The sequence below is a fragment of the Schistocerca nitens genome, chromosome 7, assembly GCF_023898315.1.
Source record: "Schistocerca nitens isolate TAMUIC-IGC-003100 chromosome 7, iqSchNite1.1, whole genome shotgun sequence".
Lineage (NCBI taxonomy): Eukaryota > Metazoa > Arthropoda > Insecta > Orthoptera > Acrididae > Schistocerca > Schistocerca nitens.
Genome location: NC_064620.1, coordinates 305,046,546 through 305,069,547, shown reverse-complemented (window position 1 = coordinate 305,069,547; position 23,002 = coordinate 305,046,546). Strand labels below are relative to the sequence as shown.

Sequence of the window (23,002 nt, the reverse complement as noted above, 5' to 3'; positions counted from 1 at the left end):
TTCCCGCTCGCTGAAAGGAGCATTGTATTTCTCAGAACGAAGCGTGTGGATCGATAACGGCGTCCGCTCGGCTCGCTCCTTGAGAGAGCGAAAGGCGGGGGGATAAGTTGCAGTCGCAGAGCTCTGAGCAAAGTGCGCAGCAAGGTGTTCAGCAACAGCGGCAGCGTCCGTGCAGACAGCGCCGTCCGAGGAGAGCCCAGGGACACCCATAGGGGTCTGGTGTCCATAAATCCACCGTATACGGGACCACACGAGCGAGGGGGAGACACAGGAGCCCAAGGATGAGACGTACCGCTCCCAGCACTCCTGCTTACGCCGTGTAATAAGACGACGGGCGAAGGCACGTAGCCTCTTAAAGGCGATGAGGGTCTCGAGAGATGGGCGCCACCTATGACGCTGGAGGGCCCGCCTACGGTCGCGAATAGCCTCAGCAATCGCCGGCGACCACCAGGGGACAGCCTTCCTCCGAGGGAGTCCAGAAGAGCGGGGGATGGCAGCCTCGGCCGCCGAAATGGTGGACGTGGTTAAGACACGGACCACCTCGTCAATGTCACATTGTGGGGGAGACTCAATGGTTGCCGCGGAAGTAAAAGCCGGCCAGTCAGCCCTGTGGAGAACCCAGCGGGGTGGGCGCCCAGAAGAATGACACTGGGGCAAATAGATGGGAAAATGGTCACTACCACACAGGTCAGGATGCACTCTCCAGTGGAGGGATGGGACAAGTCCGGGGCTGCAAAGAGAGAGATCGATGGCCGAGAACGAGCCATGAGCCACACTGAAATGCGTGGGAGCACCGGTGTTCAAGAGGCTAAGGTCGAGCGGAGCCAAAAAATGCTCCACGGCACGACCGCGGTCATCGGAGACAGTCCCACCCCATAGAGGGTTGTGGGCATTGAAATCGCCCAGCAACAAGAAAGGTGGCGGCAGTTGGGCTATCAGAGCAGCCAGGACGTGCTGCGCGACAGCACCATCCGGTGGAAGGTAAATACTGCAGACGGTAATAGCCTGTCGCGTCCACACCCGTACAGCGACAGCCTCTAAAGGCGTCTGGAGAGGGACAGACTCGCTGTGCAGAGTGTGAAGGACATATATGCAGACGCCACCAGACACCCTTTCATAAGCTGCCCGGTTCTTAAAATAACCCAGATAGCCACGGAGGGCAGGGGTTCGCATTTCTGGAAACCAAGTTTCCTGCAGAGCAATGCAAAGGAAAGGATGAAGGCTGATAAGTTGACGGAGCTCAGCGAGATGGTGGAAGAAACCGCTGCAGTTCCACTGGAGGATGGTATTAGCCATGGATGGGAAAGGCGTGAAGGGACTGGGGGGGGGGGGCAGATTACGGCTCCGAGGCCCCTGCTGCTACTGAGTCACCACCTGGAGAACAGCCAGCCAGTGCGTCCGAGGGACTGGCGAGATCCATGTCCTCAGCGGACGCCAGAATCTCCACCTCATCCTCAGACGCAGAGCTTGTAGGAAGCGGTGGAATGGGCGCCACCGCAATGTCGGTAGCCTTGGGGAGTTTCTTCTTCTTCTGATTCTCGCGCTGTGCCTTTGGTGGTTCAGGCTGGGAGGGCGTCACTGGGTCAGTCTTTGGGACAGACGACGACCGTGTGTCCCGACGACCAGGGACCAGCGGTTGTTTGAGCCACTTGCGGCTGTCGTCTTTGGAACCGGTCGGAACTTGTGAAGGGAGGTCCCCAAGGGACCCCTTCCGTACGAGAGTAGCCGAAGAAGTCTTACGCTTCTCCGGCTGGGAAGGGGGGACTGATGTCCCCGATGGTTGGGGGGGTGTTGCTCCTGAAGTAAATGGAGCAGGAGCAACAGGAGGTTTAGTGCCCCCCACCATCAAGGGGGCAGGTGTGGGACTTCGACTCTGAGAGCTGACTGGAGCAGATGGAATTGTAGGAGTGACAGTTGCGGCATAAGAAGCCGTCATGCGCACTGGGTGAAGCCGGTCATATTTCCGCTTCGCCTCAGTGTACGTCAGGCGGTCAAGAGCCTTTATCTCCATGATCTTCCGCTCCTTCTTCAGAATCGGACAGTCTGGCGAGCAAGGCGGATGGTGTGCACCACAGTTCACACAGATTGGAGGTGCGGCACAGTGATGATCAGGATGGGATGGTCGACCGCAATCGCGACAGACGAGGTCGGAAGCACAGCGTGAAGACATGTGGCCGAACTTCCAACACTTGAAGCACCGCATCTGGGGAGGGTTATAAGGCCTGACATCACAACGGTACACCATCACCTTGACCTTCTCAGGTGACGTGTCACCCTCGAAGGCCAAGATGAAAGCAACGGTGGCAACTTGACGATCCCTCGGACCCCGGTGGACGCGCCGGACGAAATGGACACCTCGGCGCTCCAAGTTAGCGCGCAGCTCGTCATCGGACTGTAAAAGGAGATCCCTGTGGAAGATAATGCCCTGGACCATGTTCAGACTTTTATGGGGCGTGATAGTGACGGAGACATCCCCCAGCTTAGTACAAGCGAGCAAGGCCCGCGACTGGGCGGAGGATGCCGTTTTTATCAACACCGATCCGGACCGCATCTTGGACAAGCCCTCCACCTCCCCAAACTTGTCCTCTAAATGCTCTACAAAGAACTGAGGCTTCACGGACATAAAAGATTCCCCATCAGCTCTGGTACAGACAAGATATCTGGGCGAATACGTTTCACTGTCATGCAACGCCTTTCGTTCCTCCCATGGCGTTGCCAGGGATGGGAACGATTTGGGGTCATAAACATTACCCTTAAAATGAGCCCTCGAACGCTTAGGGACTGCTGACGGCTGGCCGCCAGCGATAGATGATGTACCACGCTTCATTGCGGGTCATCCGCCTTGATGCCACCTACTCCAACCAAGGGCCCTCCCCACGGGCGCCACCCAGCCGCAGCAATAGCCACCTGGCAGGACGGCCATTGCCGGGAGTCCCGATGCCCCAGGGAGATGGGCATCTACTCCTTGGCATACGTGGGGAGTTAACGGCGCAGGCATCAGTAGAGCGATCCCTGTGTTGTCAGGGGGCTACAACCAAGAGGGTACATGGCGGCCCCACCACAACGGGCTGGCTACCGTGCTGGATCTTAGGTGCAAAACTGTCCAAGGTCGTCGTCGCAGTTAAAAGAAACACTGCAGAGTGCAGCGTGGTAATCGCCCAAGAGATCGAAAACGAGCGGGACACCATTGTAACGACGAGAAAGCCGGCTAAAGGTCTAATTGCACGACGGATACAGTGCACCATGTAAGGCGCCCTACCCCAATTGGCTCGCTCTTCGGAATAATTTAGAAAGATGGAGGTCAAACCCGAGATGGGACCTGCACATAAGGCCGAAACAGTTGAGACTCCTTTTAGTCGCCTCTTACGACAGGGAGGAATACCGCGGGCCTATTCTAACCCCCGAACCCGCAGGGGGGAGCTGGAGCCTTTGACAATCTATGGTGGCCATCACTGTTTGCTCGCCTCAGAGAGATCCAGCTACCTACATCTTTATATAACAGTCTTCTAGACTATTGTCGCAATAGAGTAGTGGAGTGGAGAGGAGGCACCAGAAAGGTAGTGAAACGTATTAGTAAAGGCTGCCCACAAGGCTCGATATGCGGCCCGATTTTTTGGGACATCGTCTTTGAGCCCCTCTTGGATATTATGGCCCAAGATCACCGTGTAAGAGGGGTGGTTGCCTATGCTGACGATCTCCTACTACAGACGTCGGCGAACTCACTTGCTGCACTCGAACAAAACGGCACGCAACTCCTCATGAAAATCGATGGTTGGTGTAAGAAACATAAACTTCATATTGCTGCAAACAAAACAGTTTACATATTCCTCAAAGGAGTACTGCAGAGAAATCCGATTCTGAAACTAAACGATGTTAACATACAGAGAAAACAAGTTACGCGTTACCTCGGCCTACATTTAGATTAAAAGCAAAATTTCAGCGAACACATGAAACTAACAATAGATAAAGCCAGTAAAATCATGCATAAGCTGGCCAGGTTGAATTCGACGCAGTACAGATTGCCACTAAAGCTACTACGGACATATCACATAGCAATCTTTGAGGCCATAGCATGTTTTGCAGCAAGTACCTGGGCACACCGATTAGTGCTGCAAACCAATAAAACTCTAATTAGAAGAGGACAGAGAAGTACGCTATTGAGAATGACTGGCGCTTTCAGCACGACATCTGCGGAAGCTCTGTGTGTGGTCATGGGAATCTACTCCATTGACATCACAATAAAATATAGGGCTGCCTCCTATTGGCTTCAAAAACAAAGTGGAGATAAGGTTCGGGAGATAACTGGGGAAAAGATCAGGGACAGACTGGGACTTAAAAAATGGCGTAATGTAACATGGCAAAGAGAATGGGACTCTTCAGATAAGGGTCGTCGCGTCTACTACTTCTTTCCAGATATTGAAGAAAGGCTGAGGTTGACACATGTGGACCCAAGCCGTGGGATGGTCCACTTTTTAACGGGCCATGGGCCATACCCAGTACATCTAACACGTGTTGGATTAGCCGAGAGTGACATGTGTGTCTGTGGGGACCTGGGGACCCCTGAACATGTCGCACTTACGTGTAACACCCTTACGCATGTACGGCAAGTACTAGATGACACAGATATAAAACAAAAAATACGTAACCAAGACACATGGAACACACTCAATGACATAACAGATAAGGTCTCTACAGAAATGTATGACCTTTTTAGAAGGCGGAATCCCAATGGGAGGAGACAGAGACATCATAGTACACAAGGCCTAAATTACACTACAGAAACAACTACTGATACTAATTCTGAAAGTGATACACTAAGTGAAGTAGACCTAGAATGAGACTGAATTGAAGTATCTAGCCTGGTAGTAACTATATGAAAACTCCACACTAGAAATGACTGGAATCAGACGCAAAACAGAGATCTGGAAATGTCTGAAGTCATTACTACCCACTACACCCTTGGTAATTATACTATATCCTAAAGTAGCTACACTTGAAGGGCCTGTGCCTGCTGTGATGTGCATTAAACACAATTGTACTGCTGAGAGCCTTTTATGTTTTGTATCTTTAATGTTTTATATCTTTTAAATGCAATTTTAATTAGATGGTGCCAGGACCCTACAGACGGCTGACTGTTTAACTATCAGTAATTTGTTTAAATCTGTGATGTCCAAAACAGGAACTATTATTTCCAAAGTAGCTACATTTGTAGGGCCTGTGCCAGCTGTCATGGGTGTTGTATATAATTGTACTGCTTAGAGCCTGTATGTTTATGTCTTACATATACTTGCACTGCCTAGAGCCACATTCCCTCCTTTCATGTATTATATCTATAAAAATGTTTTATATCTTTTAATGCAGTTTTAACTAGATGGGGTCAGGACCCTTTAGAAGATTAATTGTATGACTACCAGTAAATTTGTGTAAATATTAGTAATTATTTGAAACTAGCTGCAATAACCAATCTTAAAATTTATACATCTTTATTAATTTCGTCAGTCGTAAGAGAGTGTGATAGGCCTTGATTAATACCAGTATGAGTACATTATTAACTTTTACTTTAAATGTTCTAAAACAGTATCATATGAGACAAGGGTGTATGTAGAACAATGTAGACCAATTGTAATACTGCAGTGCATCTGCCCCTTCTTGAAGTAGACAATGCAGTCTGTATTAGAAATGTGTACTTGTTTTTAATCAAGCTTCTAAGCTACAAGATCAAAGCAACTCCTATAAGCAAATCTCAATAAATGTAAATATTTTTCTTTATTCTATTTGTGTAAAGTAATATTGCTTCTTTTTAACTTACTATGTACATATTTTCTTTATATTTTATTCAGTTTTATATTTTATACTAAATATTATTAACATGATAATCCTTTGTAAATGAAACAGCAAACCACGCATGCAGCATGTGATAGCAAAGATCTGGTCCGCCTCCTCGTGGCTAGGGACGGAAACAGTGCAGCTACTCGCAAACTAACCATTTGTGAGTATCTGCAACGGCTAAGAGACCATGACTTGCTGCAGACATACTGAAATCAGTAAGCTAACAACCCACCTTAGTTATCAAGGCGTTGGGTTTGGAATGTGGTTAAATGTAAAAAAAGTCCCTATACATGCTCTAAGTCTGTGCGCGACCGCGTTGCTCAGTGTACGGATCCCGATGCTGAGCGATCAGCTAGCAGGCGCCCCGGCCACGTCGGTCCCCGTGGGCGTTGCACTCGCAGTCGCAAAGACTCGGGGCAATCGCTAAGTGCGCTCCTCAATATATTACTCGGACGCGCAATGAGGGTCCGAGCCTTCAGTGTGGGGAAAGTGTTACGCAGCGCTCACCCACTGGCACGGTGTAGCGTCCCCCACCCCATACATGTGACGTTGTCAAACCACCGGCTTTGACTAATAGACTGATTGCTTATAATCATATGCCGTACACCAGGGGAAGCTGCCGCAGGGCGTAGCTAGGTATTGGAGTCGCACCGCTACTATTGTACAGAGATAGAACAGCACATGACTGGAACTACAGTAAGCTTATACACGACGGTGCTTAGTAATACACGCAGAGCCATCGGAATAGAGATCACATATACAACTGTCCTTATACATGCTGAAAGTCTGTGCACACAATGTGAACTACACGTCAGCCAGACACTATCTCACACTACTCTCTGCCTGTAACAGACGCAGACACAATTTGTAAGTACCAGCATGGAACAACATCCAGTGCATCCTCTCCGCCACAGTACGCCATCCACACTATGATAACCAGATCGGGAGGTCCAACCAGAAAACAGAATATCCCACTCTTCCGACAACCTCCATTCCTCAGATAAGCCACCAACACCCACACATGTCCTACACAGGGGTGCACCCAACAGCACCACACTGCCACGTCTCACAGCACATAAACAATGGCAGGAATGAAAGACACAGGTCTGCCACTCCTTTGCCACAAGCACAGAACGGGCGCGCCGCCTGCCATGAGCCACAAGTGCATCCTGACGTGACATATCTGATAGTACCTCAGGCATCCACTTACTATCATCACTATCAACGAACCTCGCCACCCCCCCCCCACACACACACACACACACCATCCCTTAACCCAACTTCTACATTAACCTAACCCAACTTCTACCTTAACCTAACCCAACTTCTACCTTAACCTAAACCAACTTCTACCTTAACGTAACCCAAGTTGCGCCTTAACCTAACCCACGTTGCGCCTTAACCTAACCCACGTTGCGCCTTAACCTAACCCACGTTACGGCTTAACCTAGCCCACGTTGCGCCTTAACGTGCCCTGTAATTGTTTGTTATATGAATCTAGATATTCGTGTAGTGTTGCCTAATCGCAACCCTCTCAACATAGTTCACTGCGCGCACACTCTGGTGTCTTGCGTATTGATTCATGTTACGGTGCGTACCCTCACAACATCTTGCGAGTGTTGCTTACTTTCCACATGGTCCCGCTATCCACTGTAATGTGTACTGCAATAGGACGTATATCGCCCCCCCTGTCACCTCCAGCTCGTCGGTCAGGAGATCACGTGTTGAATGCGGTTCGCAACTGTGCAATGGCATTTGCATACGTACGCTGGCCACCTTCCACGTGTTCTCTCGTGCACACGTCGCAGCGTGTATGTATGCTGATGTAGCGTGTCGTGACACACAACATCCAGGCATGCAAGACTCGTAGAAGTCGCAAATGTAGATGGATGACTACGTTTGCTGCCCAAGTTACGCAAATGAACTGGAAATCCGTTGTTGAGCGGTTGTTCACGCTGGAGGTGAATCGTTGATAGCGACGATCGGTACAGCTATTAACGGGTTGCTTCAGCGACACCCGTCATACCCACGAACGTGAGTGGCCATGTGGGTATGAAGCGATACGCGGCGGTGGCTGGGTGGGACTGTCCCTGGCCGGTGAGGGGTGGGGCGCCCGGCGTGCTGGCCGCTAGCTGCGTGGGCGCACGCGCTACTGCCGGCTGGTGGGGGCGCCCAGTAGCGGGCGCGCCGGCCGACGGACGCGGCTGGCGGCGCAGCTGCGTGCCGGCACACCCAGCGCGCGGCGCCGTGCGTCCAAGGTGGGCCCCGCGGGCCCGGTGCGAAGCGCGGTGGACATCTGCAGTGTGCTGGTCCGATTGAGGACTGTGTGCGTTGAGGATGCGCCGCCGCCCGGCACTCGGTGCCGCGACGCCGTCTGCTGCTCGGTTGCCCCCGCGGTTCTCGCAGGTGGTTTGTGTATCGTAGCTGTGCGGATGTGTTGGCGCGTGCGCTGTGCTGGGAGAGTTCGCTTTGGCACCCAGGTGGGGCTTTGCCCTTCTGGGGCGCTGGCGTTGGAGCTGCCCGGTCACTGTTTGTGGCCGCGTGTTGTCTCCCGCCGGCAACACCACGACAGCACGCTCCCGGGCCTCTGTCGGCAGCGGCAAGCTCAGTTGGGAGCTTGGGTGGTCGCACTTAAAGCGTCTACTCGCCTAACTCCGGGCGATTGCGCCTCTCTCGAACCCGACTACGTACATAGGACGGCGCTGCGCGCCGCCGGGACCTAAGAGAGTTTCGAGGTGTATCGTGCAAGGGAGCTCAGCCTCCTCCTGTTTGGAGAATAATTGAGCGGACGCTTGCGTGTTCGCGCGGGCGCCCGGGACTCACTCCCGGGCGGCCGGCTGCTCAGCTCTAGTTGACGCAGCTCCCTGGTTGATCCTGCCAGTAGTCATATGCTTGTCTCAAAGATTAAGCCATGCATGTCTCAGTACAAGCCGCATTAAGGTGAAACCGCGAATGGCTCATTAAGCCAGTTATGGTTCCTTAGATCGTACCCACGTTACTTGGATAACTGTGGTAATTCTAGAGCTAATACATGCAAACAGAGTCCAGAGTCTGGCGTGAGGTCAGTCACTTGACGGCGCGTTTCGGTGCGGGCCCGCCCGTTACCGGCGCGCCGTAAGGCATGGAAGCTCGCACTGGGGCGTATCGCTTTCCAGTCGGGTGTGCCGTGGCAGTCCTCACAGGGGAAGTGATGCGTCTCTCATAGCCTCTCCTTCCCAAGTGGCTCTTTCCGCCTTCCCGTGGTGCCAGATGTTAAGCTTGGCATTCTGCCTTGCGACAAAAGGGAGAGCTGCGACCCAACCCGATGCGAAAGCGAAGGGTGCGTGGCACAGGTGGAGCTGTGTCGAGGGACCGAACACCAGTCCCTTTCTGTTCGCAGGGCACAGACCAGCAGGTGCTCTGCATGCCGGCGACCTCGTTTGTCGGCGTGGGATCACGGCGCGAGTCGGCAAGGGTGCTTCGCCGCGCCCTGGGTAACCGGGGCATGTTCTGCCAAACCCAGGAGGTGGTGACATCGCCTGGGCTAGGTTAGACGGGCCCAGACCCCTGAACGACTGGGGGGACCGACCCACCACCTGAGTAGGAGTGGGTCCTTGGCCTTCTGGTGGAAGCTCGGGCAAGTAGGTGACGAAGGGCGAGGGGTGCATCCGCCTCTCCGGAGTGCGGGGTGCAGTTGCCGAGGAGCGTCGTGTGAAATCGTCGACGACGCGGCCGTCGATGGGGACCAGTGCGCTGGCGACGGCGCGCTGAACCCGGCAGCTCTGGAGTGCCCTTTATCTAGGGGCGAGGTCGGTGGGCGAGCTGCAGCAGTCCCCCCCCCCCCCATGCCAGAGGAGCCGGTCCGGGGCAAGAGACGGGCTCCCACCCCTTTTGTTATCACTTGTCAATATGGAGACACCAGTAACGAGTGATTCGAGTGCGCTATCGCGAGCTTCTGCGATGCCTGTACCTGCTCCTCAGGACGAGTCGGGTCAGGCAGAAGGTGAATCAGTTACGCAAAGACATGGTAGAATCTCACTGCTCTTAGAGCAGAACGTGAAGAACGGCAAAATAAGCCAAGCGGCTTTAACAACTATTAAAAACGAACTTACTGCATGGGCCATCGCCCACGCAAAATTAGAAGGTCGAGTGGAAGAACTGGAAAAAGAAAATAACAGATTGAGAAACCAACCAACCAAGACTTGGGCGGCGGTGGCTGTGCAGGCGCCAACCAAGCCGCATACAACAAAAGAAAGCATAGACAAAGCAGCCAAAAGAACAGACACTGCGGTCTTTCTCAGGACACTGCCTGGGCAAGACACCAGTGTAAAGAAAATACAAGAGTTGTTCACAAAAACTATAAACCCGGCCAAAGACAAAATCAAAATAAAACGAATTAAACCAAGCAGAAACTCTGTAATAGTAGAAGTAGCCTCAGAAGAAGACAAAAACAAAATATTAAATAATCAGAAATTAAACTCACTAGTCAAGTGCGAACCACCAAAGAAAAGGAATCCCCTTGTAATTCTCTATGACGTACCAACCACTATGACAGATGATGAACTGACGAATACAATAAAAGAGCAGAATTTTGATGACATAAATGAGGAAGAATTTAGAAAGAGTTTTAAATTGAGATTTAAGACGGGGCCTCGGGGGCGTGATGTGGTTCGTCACGTAGCTGAGGTCACGGCACCAATGTGGAAAACAATCACAGCAATGGGCAGATTATATGTTGGATTTCATTCCATCAACGTCAGAGACTACATCGTGGTACCTCGCTGCCACAACTGTGGCGACCTGGATCACATCCTAAGGCTGTGTACCAGGGAATCGGCCTGCACGAAGTGTGGAACAAGTGGACACAGCCGCAAAGACTGCAAAGCAGCAGCGGTCTGTGTCCCTTGCAAAAACCGAGGGAAAAAGTCATGTGGAGCCTCGGGACGCAGTTGCCCAACATATAGAATGTTGGAACAACGACTAATCTCGAAAATCGATTATGGCTGATCACAGCCCACCGAATAGGATGCCAAAACGCAAGTCCCCAAGTAAGAGGAGGCGGGATGCTATGAGGGCAACCAGGTTCAAGAACTTCCTAGTGGCGCTTTCGAGCGCCACTAAGACAGAAATAATAGACAAGGCCATCCAAACGGATCCTTATATGATAGATAAAAACATACAAACAGATCTTCCAGCATTGAACGTAGATCCTGCCCCTCGAAGACGGGAAATGAAGCCGACATTCCATCCAAAGCGGCAAGAGCATCCTAGGACAGAAATATCTCAGACAAAACCCAGAGAAGAACCCATCCAAGACAGTGCTGTCACAAGCACAAGCTCGAAGCCCACAATGCAAATCGCTCCAGTGGTCAGATTGCCACCCGTGGAGCCGTAAGGGTATACCCCAACATCGAGTTCACAATGCAACTGGCCAGACTGGAAGAGCCAATTACCCTGGCCACTGCCTTTACGGCATGTGGTCCGTGTAGGACACGAAGAGGGAAGAAAGGTAACCTTCTCGGTAATGGAGGCAGTGGATAGAATACAGCTCAAGTCAGTGAATCTCCCCACTGATTTCGGAGCCCTGCGGGACTTACTGAAAAAAGTTTTTGAGAGACGCGGTGAAAAGTTTGACCTTCAGGACATCTACGAACAGGCCGTACTGGCAAATGGACGAATTGCTTTTGACTGGAGTAAGACCTGGCCAGACGACCATATACACACATACTTTCCATGACGACAGAGATAATAATTGGACAACTGAACACGCACAATAGTCGACTTGTTATGCAGGAGCTCCGTAAAGAGGTGGAGGAGAGGAGACTAGACGTGCTCTGTCTACAGGAGCCGTACTCCCAAGCTGGGAAAATAGCCTTTGCTGCCACAACTTGGCAAATTGTCAGCAGAAATAAGGACCCAAGAGCAGCAATAGTAATAACAAATAAACTCCTGAGGGGTAACTACGCTCTCACAATTTACAACTCGTCACTGCAACGTCGTGGAGCTCCAGTCACCAATGGGAGTAATTATACTCATAAACACGTATTTTCAATACGGAGATGACATAGAACTACACCTGGAACATCTGGCAAGAGTTACCGCGGCGCTGCGGGGACGAAAAATAATAATAACGGCTGACATCAATGCAAAATCCCCCCTATGGTACAGCGGCACCAGAGACGCGAATGGAGATAAAGTAGAGGACTTTCTAATGGCTTCACAGCTCGTGGTGGCCAACAAGCCGGGTAATCCTCCCACCTACACAGCAGGAGGAGGACAAGGCACGAACATTGACGTTACCCTTACGTCACACAACGCAGCCAATCTAATTAAGAATTGGACAGTTGTAAGCAATGCCACCACGAGTGATCACAATTTAATAACCTTCACCTTAAGCGAAAGAGAGTGCCGCTGGGCCATGGGGTGGGAGGTGCAATATAATTATAATAAAGCAAATTGGGAACTTTTAGCGAGGGAGTGCGACATCCCTGCATTACCAGAAGGTGACATACACGAAGACCTAGACATAGACAAAAGAGCTGAGGAACTGGTGGGCGCAGTACATAGAGCAGTGAGGGCCGCCGTACCAACCAGGAGGAAGGCCGTGGCGGCCTCGCCATCACCATGGTCGCCTGAATTAGAGGAGTTACGTCGGTCTGTTAGAAGGCTAAGGAGGAACTACCAGCGCAGTGTCGTCTGGCTGGAAAGACAAAGATGGCAGTTGCGATACAGGGAGGCAAAGCAAAGTTTTCAAAAGGAATTACGCGAAGTGAGACTGCGTAGCTGGGAAAGCTATGTGCTGAACCAGTTGGCCTTAGATCCGTGGGGTCTCCCCTATAAATTGGTACGGGAAAAAATCCGCTCTCCCCTGGAGTTATCCACTGTCAGGCGAGGGGATGGGATGACGGAGTCTTGGCAGGAAACTGCCGAGGTCCTTCTCCAGTCCCTGCTGCCTGACGACAATGCGGATGGGGAAACTGAAAACCAGAAGCAACTGCAGGATGCATATCTAATGGATTACGACAACAACATGGCAGTCTACCCATTCTCGGAAGAGGAGGTAGCTGTACAAATAAAATCCCTGAAGAGAGGGAAAGCTCCAGGACCAGACGGCATTGTGGCTGAGGTGGTGCAATTTCTGGCACCCCAGTTAGTCGCGCCGTTAACTCACTTATACAACGAATGCCTCCGACAAAGAAGGTTTCCCAAGAAGTGGAAAACCGCGAATGTAATAATAATTAAAAAAGGACTGGAGAAGGATCCAACTGAAGTAAAATCTTACAGGCCAATCTGTCTATTAGACCTGTTTGGGAAGCTCTTGGAAAAATTGCTAGCTGACAGATTGACGGCTCACCGGATACTGCGGGGGATGAGCAGCAGGCAGTTCGGCTTCAGGCCGGGGCGGTCGGCATCTGATGCCATCGCTCTGGCGGCTGAGGTCTGCGGCTTGACCCCACATAAGTATGTCGTCGGCATCATGGTGGATATCAGTGGCGCCTTCGACAACCTGTGGTGGCCTTCGCTCTTCTCCTGCTTACGGGAGAAAGAGTGCCCAGGGCCGCTATATGGGTGTCTGAGGAGCTATTGTAAAGATAGGGAGGTCTGGCTATCATCCCCTAGCGGGAGAATTGGAAAAGCAATCACTAAGGGGTGTCCCCAAGGCTCCGTTTTGGGGCCCCTGTTTTGGGACATGCACATGGAACCATTATTAGATGAATTGCAACAAAGTGAAGAAGTGCTAGAGGTGATAGCCTACGCAGATGACCACCTCCTGCTGGTCGGCGGTCGTAGCCGAGAGGACATAGAGCCAAAAATCGAAAGGGCCATTGAAAGATTGCACCAATGGTGCCTTAAAACGAAAATGAAAGTATCCCCTAATAAATCTACTTATTTACTACTAAAAGGTCAGCTCATTAGAAATCCCACTGTGAGAATCGATGGCTCACCAGTTCTTCGGCGACGTGAAGCGCGATATCTGGGAGTCATAATTGACGAGAGATGGAACTTCGGAAAGCACATAGAAACTGTAACACAGAAAGCATTGCAGTTACTAAATAATCTCATTTCCATCGGACATAAACGATTTCATCTCCTTCCTCATCTCATCAAACTCTATCACAATAGCATCCTGACATCAGTAGTGGGTTACGGCTCGGGAGTCTGGGCGCACAGGCTCACGCGGGTCGTGCCCGCCATGATAGTGAGAAGAGTCCAGAGAAATATGATATTAAGGTCAGTAGGGGCCTACAGGACATCACCAGGGGGAGCTCTGTTAGTCATAATGGGGCTCTGCCCGCTAGATATTAAAATAAGAGAACAAGCGGCATCGTATTGGGCGAAAAGAGGGGACGGGGAAAAAATAACAGATATCATGGGTGTGAGAGTAGAGGATAAGAGGGAGATAAGAAACAGAGGGGAGGAACTGTGGCAGAGGAATTGGGAGGAAGATGAAACGGGGAGAAGAACATTCCAGTTCTTACCTAATGTTAAAGAACGTGGGACCATGAAATATTTCGAACCCACACGAGGACTCATCCACTTTCTCACTGGTCATGAACCCTATCCGACATACTTATGTCGGTTTGGGAAAAAGGGCAACCCCCGAGTGTGACTGTGGCGCGGCGGAAGGAACTCTGGAAGATGTGGTTTTCGAGTGCCCTCTCTTCAATGACGTGGCGACAACATATAGAGACAGACTTCCACACAACGAGACATACGACCTTCTAAGACAAGAAGACACTTTCCATACCTTGAATGCTCTGGCAGAAGAGGTATCGCGAAAAGTTTTAATAGAGTACTTGAGAGATCAAGAGTAAATACCAGATTCTTAACCAACCACCCGATTAAGACCTGATCCCAATCCCATACCGCCTGTGCGTGGAATGGCCGACCTCCATTAGTTGGAAACCGCCACGTATGGGAACAGGGGGATGGGATCATTCACACCGATTATGACAAGCACCAATTATGACGTAGGTTAAGTTAGTAGAGTAGGACTTAGATTAGAATACTAACATAGGGAACTGCAGCGATTACTAACCTTGGCCGGCCCAGTGCCAGGGGCACGCTCCTCGGGATTAGCTCGAGGAGCCTGGCCACTCCAAGTAGGTTTGTACTTACTGGCACACCTGTGACGCTGCAGTTAGTAGTCATTTCTAGGTTAGACGTAGGTAACATTAAACTGCCCATTGCACCGTAGGAAATTAACACCATCTTAGGAACTTAAAAAGTAGTAGTTCACTAATATAAATTGTAGGTAAATTAAAGTGTCCATTGTACTGTAAGAATTCAACACCAGCTTAAAAACTTAAAAGTAGCTCACTAATACAAATTGTAATATTAGCTGCAAATTTTAGACTTATGTAACAATTATGGCCCACTAATCATGTTAGGAGGTGGGCTAAATATGTATAATTAATATTGTTGATAATAAAGAATTTTTTTTTAGAAAAAAAAAAACAGAGTCCCGACCAGAGATGGAATGGACGCTTTTATTAGATCAAAACCAATCGGTCGGCTCGTCCGGTCCATTTGCCTTGGTGACTCTGAATAACTTTGGGCTGATCGCACGGTCTTCGTACCGGCGACGCATCTTTCAAATGTCTGCCTTATCAACTGTCGATGGTAGGTTCTGCGCCTACCATGGTTGTAACGGGTAACGGGGAATCAGGGTTCGATTCCAGAGAGGGAGCCTGAGAAATGGCTACCACATCCAAGGAAGGCAGCAGGCGCGCAAATTACCCACTCCCGGCACGGGGTGGTAGTGACGAAAAATAACGATACGGGACTCATCCGAGGCCCCGTAATCGGAATGAGTACACTTTAAATCCTTCAACGAGTATCTATTGGAGGGCAAGTCTGGTGCCAGCAGCCGCGGTAATTCCAGCTCCAATAGCGTATATTAAAGTTGTTGCGGTTAAAAAGCTCGTAGTTGGATTTGTGTCCCACGCTGTTGGTTCACCGCCCGTCGGTGTTTAACTGGCATGTATCGTGGGACGTCCTGCCGGTGGGGCGAGCCGAAGGCTTGCGACCGCCTCGTTGTGTGTTCGTGTGTCCCGAGGCGGACCCCGTTGAAATCCTACCAGGGTGCTCTTTATTGAGTGTCTCGGTGGGCCGGCGCGTTTACTTTGAACAAATTAGAGTGCTTAAAGCAGGCAAGCCCGCCTGAATACTGTGTGCATGGAATAATGGAATAGGACCTCGGTTCTATTTTGTTGGTTTTCGGAACCCGAGGTAATGATTAATAGGGACAGGCGGGGGCATTCGTATTGCGACGTTAGAGGTGAAATTCTTGGATCGTCGCAAGACGAACAGAAGCGAAAGCATTTGCCAAGTACGTTTTCATTAATCAAGAACGAAAGTTAGAGGTTCGAAGGCGATCAGATACCGCCCTAGTTCTAACCATAAACGATGCCAGCCAGCGATCCGCCGCAGTTCCTCCGATGACTCGGCGGGCAGCCTCCGGGAAACCAAAGCTTTTGCGTTCCAGGGGAAGTATGGTTGCAAAGCTGAAACTTAAAGGAACTGACGGAAGGGCACCACCAGGAGTGGAGCCTGCAGCTTAATTTGACTCAACACGGGAAACCTCACCAGACCCGGACACCGGAAGGATTGACAGATTGATAGCTCTTTCTTGATTCGGTGGGTGGTGGTGCATGGCCGTTCTTAGTTGGTGGAGCGATTTGTCTGGTTAATTCCGATAACGAACGAGACTCTAGCCTGCTAACTAGTCGCGTGACATCCTTCGTGCTGTCAGCGATTACTTTTCTTCTTAGAGGGACAGGCGGCTTCTAGCCGCACGAGATTGAGCAGTAACAGGTCTGTGATGCCCTTAGATGTTCTGGGCCGCACGCGCGCTACACTGAAGGAATCAGCGTGTCTTCCTAGGCCGAAAGGTCGGGGTAACCCGCTGAACCTCCTTCGTGCTAGGGATTGGGGCTTGCAATTGTTCCCCATGAACGAGGAATTCCCAGTAAGCGCGAGTCAAAAGCTCGCGTTGATTACGTCCCTGCCCTTTGTACACACCGCCCGTCGCTACTACCGATTGAATGATTTAGTGAGGTCTTCGGACTGGTACGCGGCATCGACTCTGTCGTTGCCGATGCTACCGGAAAGATGGCCAAACTTGATCATTTAGAGGAAGTAAAAGTCGTAACAAGGTTTCCGTAGGTGAACCTGCGGAAGGATCATTACCGACTAGACTGCATGTCTTTCGATGTGCGTGTCGTGTCGTGCAACACGCTACCTGTACGGCTCGTAGTAGCCGTGCGCCGCGTGCGGGACCACGCGTGCTTCTCAAAACTAACGGAAAATGTTGTGTGGTACGAGCGCTGAAGCTCTGGAGCGGCTGGCCTGCGGCACCTGGCGCCTCGCGCCGGTTTTGAATGACGTTCGCCCGAGTGCCTGTCCGCTCCGGTGTGGAGCCGTACGACGCCCATCGGCCGTGAGGCCGTTGGACACAAAACACTGGAACAGGGGCCGTCGAACGCCCCAGTCCCGCCTATGCAACTGTTTTGAAAGAGACAGTTGAAACTGTAAAAAGATCACCCAGGACGGTGGATCACTCGGCTCGTGGGTCGATGAAGAACGCAGCAAATTGCGCGTCGACATGTGAACTGCAGGACACATGAACATCGACGTTTCGAACGCACATTGCGGTCCATGGATTCCGTTCCCGGGCCACGTCTGGCTGAAGGTCGGCTACGTAAACTGAAGCGCGCGGCGTTTGTCCCGCTTCGGAGACGTGGGAGTGTCGTGCCGGCCTGTGGGGCCGGCCATGTCCCCTGAAGCGAGCGATGCGCGCCCGTCACCTGGCGGTTCGCATACCGGTACTGTCTCGGTAGCGTGCACAGCTGGCTGGCAGTGTGGCGTGCGACACCTCGTACAACGACCTCAGAGCAGGAGAGACTACCCGCTGAATTTAAGCATATTACTAAGCGGAGGAAAAGAAACTAACAAGGATTCCCCCAGTAGCGGCGAGCGAACAGGGAAGAGTCCAGCACCGAACCCCGCAGGCTGCGGCCTGTCGTGGCATGTGGTGTTTGGGAGAGTCCACTACCCCAACGCCTCGCGCCGAGCCCAAGTCCAACTTGAATGAGGCCACGGCCCGTAGAGGGTGCCAGGCCCGTAGCGGCCGGTGCGAGCGTCGGCGAGACCTATCCTTTGAGTCAGGTTGCTTGAGAGTGCAGCTCCAAGTGGGTGGTAAACTCCATCTGAGACTAAACATGATCACGAGACCGATAGCGAACAAGTACCATGGGGGAAAGTTGAAAAGATCTTTGAAGATAGAGTTCAAAAGTACGTGAAACCGTTCTGGGGTAAACTTGAGAAGTCCGAAAGGTCGAACTGGTGAGATTCACGCCCATCCGGCCACTGGCCTCCGCCCTCGGCAGATGGGGCCGGCCGCCCGCGCGGAGCAATCCGCGGCGGGGTCGTGTCCGGTTGCCTTTCCACTCGCCGCGGGGTGGAGCCGTTCCGGTGTGCGGTGGGCCGCACTTCTCCCCTAGTAGGACGTCGCGACCCGCTGGGTGCCGGCCTACGGTCCGGGTGCGCAGCCTGTCCTTCTGCGGGCCTCGGTTCGCGTCCGTTGGGCAGAGCCCCGGTGTCCTGGCTGGTTGCTCGGCGGTATATCTGAAGGAGTCGATTCGCCCCTTTGGGCGCTCGGGCTCCCGGCAAGCGCGCGCGGTTCTTCCCGGATGACAGACCTACCTGGCTCGGCCCCGGACCCGCGCCGCTGTTGGCTCGGGATGCTGTCGGGCGGAATAATCGCTCCCGTCAGCGGCGCTTCAGCTTTGGACAATTTCACGACCCGTCTTGAAACACGGACCAAGGAGTCTAACATGTGCGCGAGTCATTGGGCTGTACGAAAACCTAAAGGCGTAATGAAAGTGAAGGTCTCGCCTTGCGCGGGCTGAGGGAGGATGGGGCATCCACGACCTTCACAGGGCGGCGGCCTCCGCACTCCCGGGGCGTCTTGTCCTCATTGCGAGGTGAGGCGCACCTAGAGCGTACACGTTGGGACCCGAAAGATGGTGAACTATGCCTGGCCAGGACGAAGTCAGGGGAAACCCTGATGGAGGTCCGTAGCGATTCTGACGTGCAAATCGATCGTCGGAGCTGGGTATAGGGGCGAAAGACTAATCGAACCATCTAGTAGCTGGTACCCTCCGAAGTTTTCCTCAGGATAGCTGGTGCTTGTACGAGTCTCATCCGGTAAAGCGAATGATTAGAGGCCTTGGGGCCGAAACGACCTCAACCTATTCTCAAACTTTAAATGGGTGAGATCTCCGGCTTGCTTGATATGCTGAAGCCGCGAGCAAACGACTCGGATCGGAGTGCCAAGTGGGCCACTTTTGGTAAGCAGAACTGGCGCTGTGGGATGAACCAAACGCCGAGTTAAGGCGCCCGAATCGACGCTCATGGGAAACCATGAAAGGCGTTGGTTGCTTAAGACAGCAGGACGGTGGCCATGGAAGTCGGAATCCGCTAAGGAGTGTGTAACAACTCACCTGCCGAAGCAAGTAGCCCTGAAAAAGGATGGCGCTGAAGCGTCGTGCCTATACTCGGCCGTCAGTCTGGCAGTCACGGCCGGTCCTTGCGGCCGGGCGCGAAGCACTGACGAATAGGAGGGTCGCCGCGGTGGGCGCAGAAGGTTCTGGGCGTGAGCCTGCCTGGAGCCGCCGTCGGTGCAGATCTTGGTGGTAGTAGCAAATACTCCAGCGAGGCCGTGGAGGGCTGACACGGAGAAGGGTTTCGTGTGAACAGCCGTTGCACACGAGTCAGTCGATCCTAAGCCCTACGAGAAATCTGACGTTGATGGGGGCCGTCATAGCATGATGCACTTTGTGCTGGCTCCCGTTGGGCGAAAGGGAATCCGGTTCCTATTCCGGAACCCGGCAGCCGAACCGATACAAGTCGGGCCCCTCTTTTAGAGATGCTCGTCGGGGTAACCCAAAAGGACCCGGAGACGCCGTCGGGAGATCGGGGAAGAGTTTTCTCTTCCGCATGAGCGTTCGAGTTCCCTGGAATCCTCTAGCAGGGAGATAAGGTTTGGAACGCGAAGAGCACCGCAGTTGCGGCGGTGACCCGATCTTCCCCTCGGACCTTGAAAATCCGGGAGAGGGCCACGTGGAGGTGTCGCGCCAGTTCGTACCCATATCCGCAGCAGGTCTCCAAGGTGAAGAGCCTCTAGTCGATAGAATAATGTAGATAAGGGAAGTCGGCAAATTGGATCCGTAACTTCGGGATAAGGATTGGCTCTGAGGATCGGGGCGTGTCGGGCTTGGTCGGGAAGTGGGTCAGCGCTAACGTGCCGGGCCTGGGCGAGGTGAGTGCCGTAGGGGTGCCGGTAAGTGCGGGCGTTTAGCGTGGGTGTGGTCTGCTCTCGCCGTTGGTCGGCCTCGTGCTGGCCGGCGGTGCAGGATGCGCGCGCCTGTGCGGCGTTCGCGCCCCGGTGCTTCAACCTGCATGCAGGATCCGAGGTCGGTCCCGTGCCTTGGCCTCCCACGGATCTTCCTTGCTGTGAGGCCGCGTCCACCTTAGCGTGCTCCTCCGGGGGCGCGCGGGTGCTCGGATTCTCTTCGGCCGCCATTCAACGATCAACTCAGAACTGGCACGGACTGGGGGAATCCGACTGTCTAATTAAAACAAAGCATTGCGATGGCCCTAGCGGGTGTTGACGCAATGTGATTTCTGCCCAGTGTTCTGAATGTCAACGTGAAGAAATTCAAGCAAGCGCGGGTAAACGGCGGGAGTAACTATGACTCTCTTAATGCTCACATGATGCGCCATATACGGACCCTCTCGATCCACTCTTCAGCATCCTAGCGATGTCTAGTGAATGATGGTTCGCTTAGCCTCTCGGTGGGAAATCCTAGCTCTGGCCTTCTTGTGGCAGGGGTCGTGAGAGGTTCTTAGGAAGATTATGCCTGGGTATAGCTCTTCCAAAGTTCCTTGATCGACAGAGCGGGGTGAACCTTTTGGGGCTTGGGGGTTGCCGCCCCCCCTGCCCTTGTTTCAGCTGGCCCCAAGAACAAGAAGATACCAGGTAGCGGTGCTCCCACAGGAGCCGCCGCGCCAGTTGTTGGGTCAGCATCCGACGCCGCCAGTCCGGGTCGAGCCGCAGTGTCTGCCATCACATGTCCTGAGTGCCACCGGACTTTCACCACCAAGAATGGTCTTGGTGTACATCGTCGCCGTGCCCATCCTGTCGCAGCCAACGCAGAGGTGACCACCGAGAGGGTGAAGGCCAGGTGGTCTAGTGAAGAGCTGCTACGCCTGGCCCACTCTGAGGCAGCACTTACGCTCAAGGGCACCTGGTTCCTAAACCAAGAGCTTGCAAAGGCGTTCCCGAATCGTTCTGTCGAGTCAATAAAAGGACAGCGTCGTGGAACTGCCTATAGGAACCAGGTCACCGAGTTTGTTGCTGCCCTCTCTGCTGTTGGGGTGGGGACACCTCCATCAGTTGCAGCGGTGGAGCCTGCCCGTTCCTGTACAGCACCCCCCTCCCCGCCTGCAGCTGTCGATACTGTCGACCAGGCTGTCTGGTCGGCTCTGGCAGCCCTCCCATCGTCTGGGCCAAGGTACAGAGCAGTCGATGACATCCTGGCGCTTGGGCCACCTACATCGGCCTCAGTCATAATGGGCATGCTCTCGGCTGCCCTTGACGCCATCGGTAGTAGGGAGCCATCGCAAAATCCTGTTGCCCCCCGCCGGATGTCAGAGCCACAAGGGACGAAGCGGGCCCTGCGGAGGAGGGAGTACGCCCTCTGTCAGCGGGCCTTCTCAAAGAGCGCTGCTCGCTGCATCAGCGGCCTTCTGGATGGAACGCTCCTTCACCCACCAGCCCCTATTCCTGGGTTGGTGGAGTTTTGGAAGGATCTTTTCACCCGGCGACCATCTGGCCGGGTGGACCGTCTGGAAAGTCGGCTGTTGGCTTCCTCCATCGAGGTTCCCTTCGAACAGCTGTGGGCGCCTATTACGATGGAGGAAGTTGCTTCAGCGCTCCCCCCTCGTCGCCATGCTGCAGGCCCAGACCGACTGACACCGGCCCAGATTCGCCGTATACCCCATGAGGTCCTCCTTAAAATCCTTAACCTCTTCCTCTTGACCCGTCGCCTCCCATCCCGACTTCTCCTAGCCCGTACATCCCTGTTGCCCAAGAAGGCCGCCCCAGCATCCCCCGCTGACTTCCGTCCGATCACGGTTTGCTCAGTCCTCGCTAGGGTCTTCCATAAGATCCTGGCGGGCCGTCTGATGCGGACCTGTGTGCTGGACGGGTGTCAGCGGGCTTTCCTTCCTCAGGATGGGATGCTGCACAATACGTTCTTGTTGGACTTGGCGATGACTCAGGCCAGGGCGAACTGTCACTCCCTCTATGTTGCGTCCCTGGATGTGTCCAAGGCATTCGACTCTCTAGACCATGGTGCCCTGAGGCCCGCCCTGAGGGCACATGGTCTGCCTGACGAGTTCATTGGATACATCCTGGGATGCTATGAGGATGGGGTGACAATGATCTCTGGTTCTGGGATGTCGCTGTGTCCAGTGCGGCCTTCAAGGGGTGTCAGGCAGGGTGATCCTCTATCTCCTATCCTATTCAACCTTTCCTTAGACCTCATGCTTGCTCGCCTCCCAGACTACATTGGTGCCAATATGATGGGACGACGTCTCAACGCTTCTGCTTTCGCCGACGACCTCCTGCTGTTCGCCGAGACTCCAGGAGGGCTCCAGGACCTGATTGTTGCAGCAACATCTGCCCTTGGGGACATGGCTCACCAAGTGAACCCCGGAAAGTGCTTCACTCTCGCCCTCACGTCGTCTGGCCGTGAGAAGAAGATAAAGGTCGATGACACCGCAACCTTCAGGGCTGGATATACCATCCTCCCAGCCCTCGCGATCGAGAGCACTTTCCGGTATCTTGGACTGGAGTTCTCCACGAGTGGATGCAGCCTCTTTCATCCGAGGCGGGAGGTCGAGCGACAGCTGACCGTCCTGTCCAGGGCACCACTAAAACCACAACAGCGTTTGCATGCCCTCAGAACCGTCGTCTTGCCAGGAATACACCATGGCTTGGCCCTTTCGAGGACCCGCCTAGGAGCCCTGTCAGCAATGGACACCACCATCTGCGCAGCCATTAGATCTTGGCTGTGCCTGCCAGCGGACGTCCCTGTTGGTTACTTCCATGCCCCTGTGTCAT

At 53.0% G+C, this 23,002-nt stretch overlaps 1 long non-coding RNA gene, 1 other non-coding gene and 1 pseudogene across 2 annotated transcripts in view; all 3 read left to right on the top strand.

The window, feature by feature from the left end:
• Positions 1 to 23,002, top strand: part of LOC126194709 (uncharacterized) — a 219,923-nt gene that overhangs the window by 161,077 nt on the left and 35,844 nt on the right. The window contains exon 2 of the long non-coding RNA XR_007538500.1: positions 16,176 to 16,869. This is a non-coding gene — a long non-coding RNA (uncharacterized LOC126194709). The remainder of the gene's footprint in view (positions 1 to 16,175; positions 16,870 to 23,002) is intronic.
• LOC126196637 (5.8S ribosomal RNA) lies at positions 17,353 to 17,507 on the top strand. Its single transcript, XR_007539112.1, has one exon. It is a non-coding gene; the product is annotated as a 5.8S ribosomal RNA (ribosomal RNA).
• Positions 17,696 to 23,002, top strand: part of LOC126197838 (large subunit ribosomal RNA) — a 7,862-nt pseudogene continuing 2,555 nt past the window's right edge.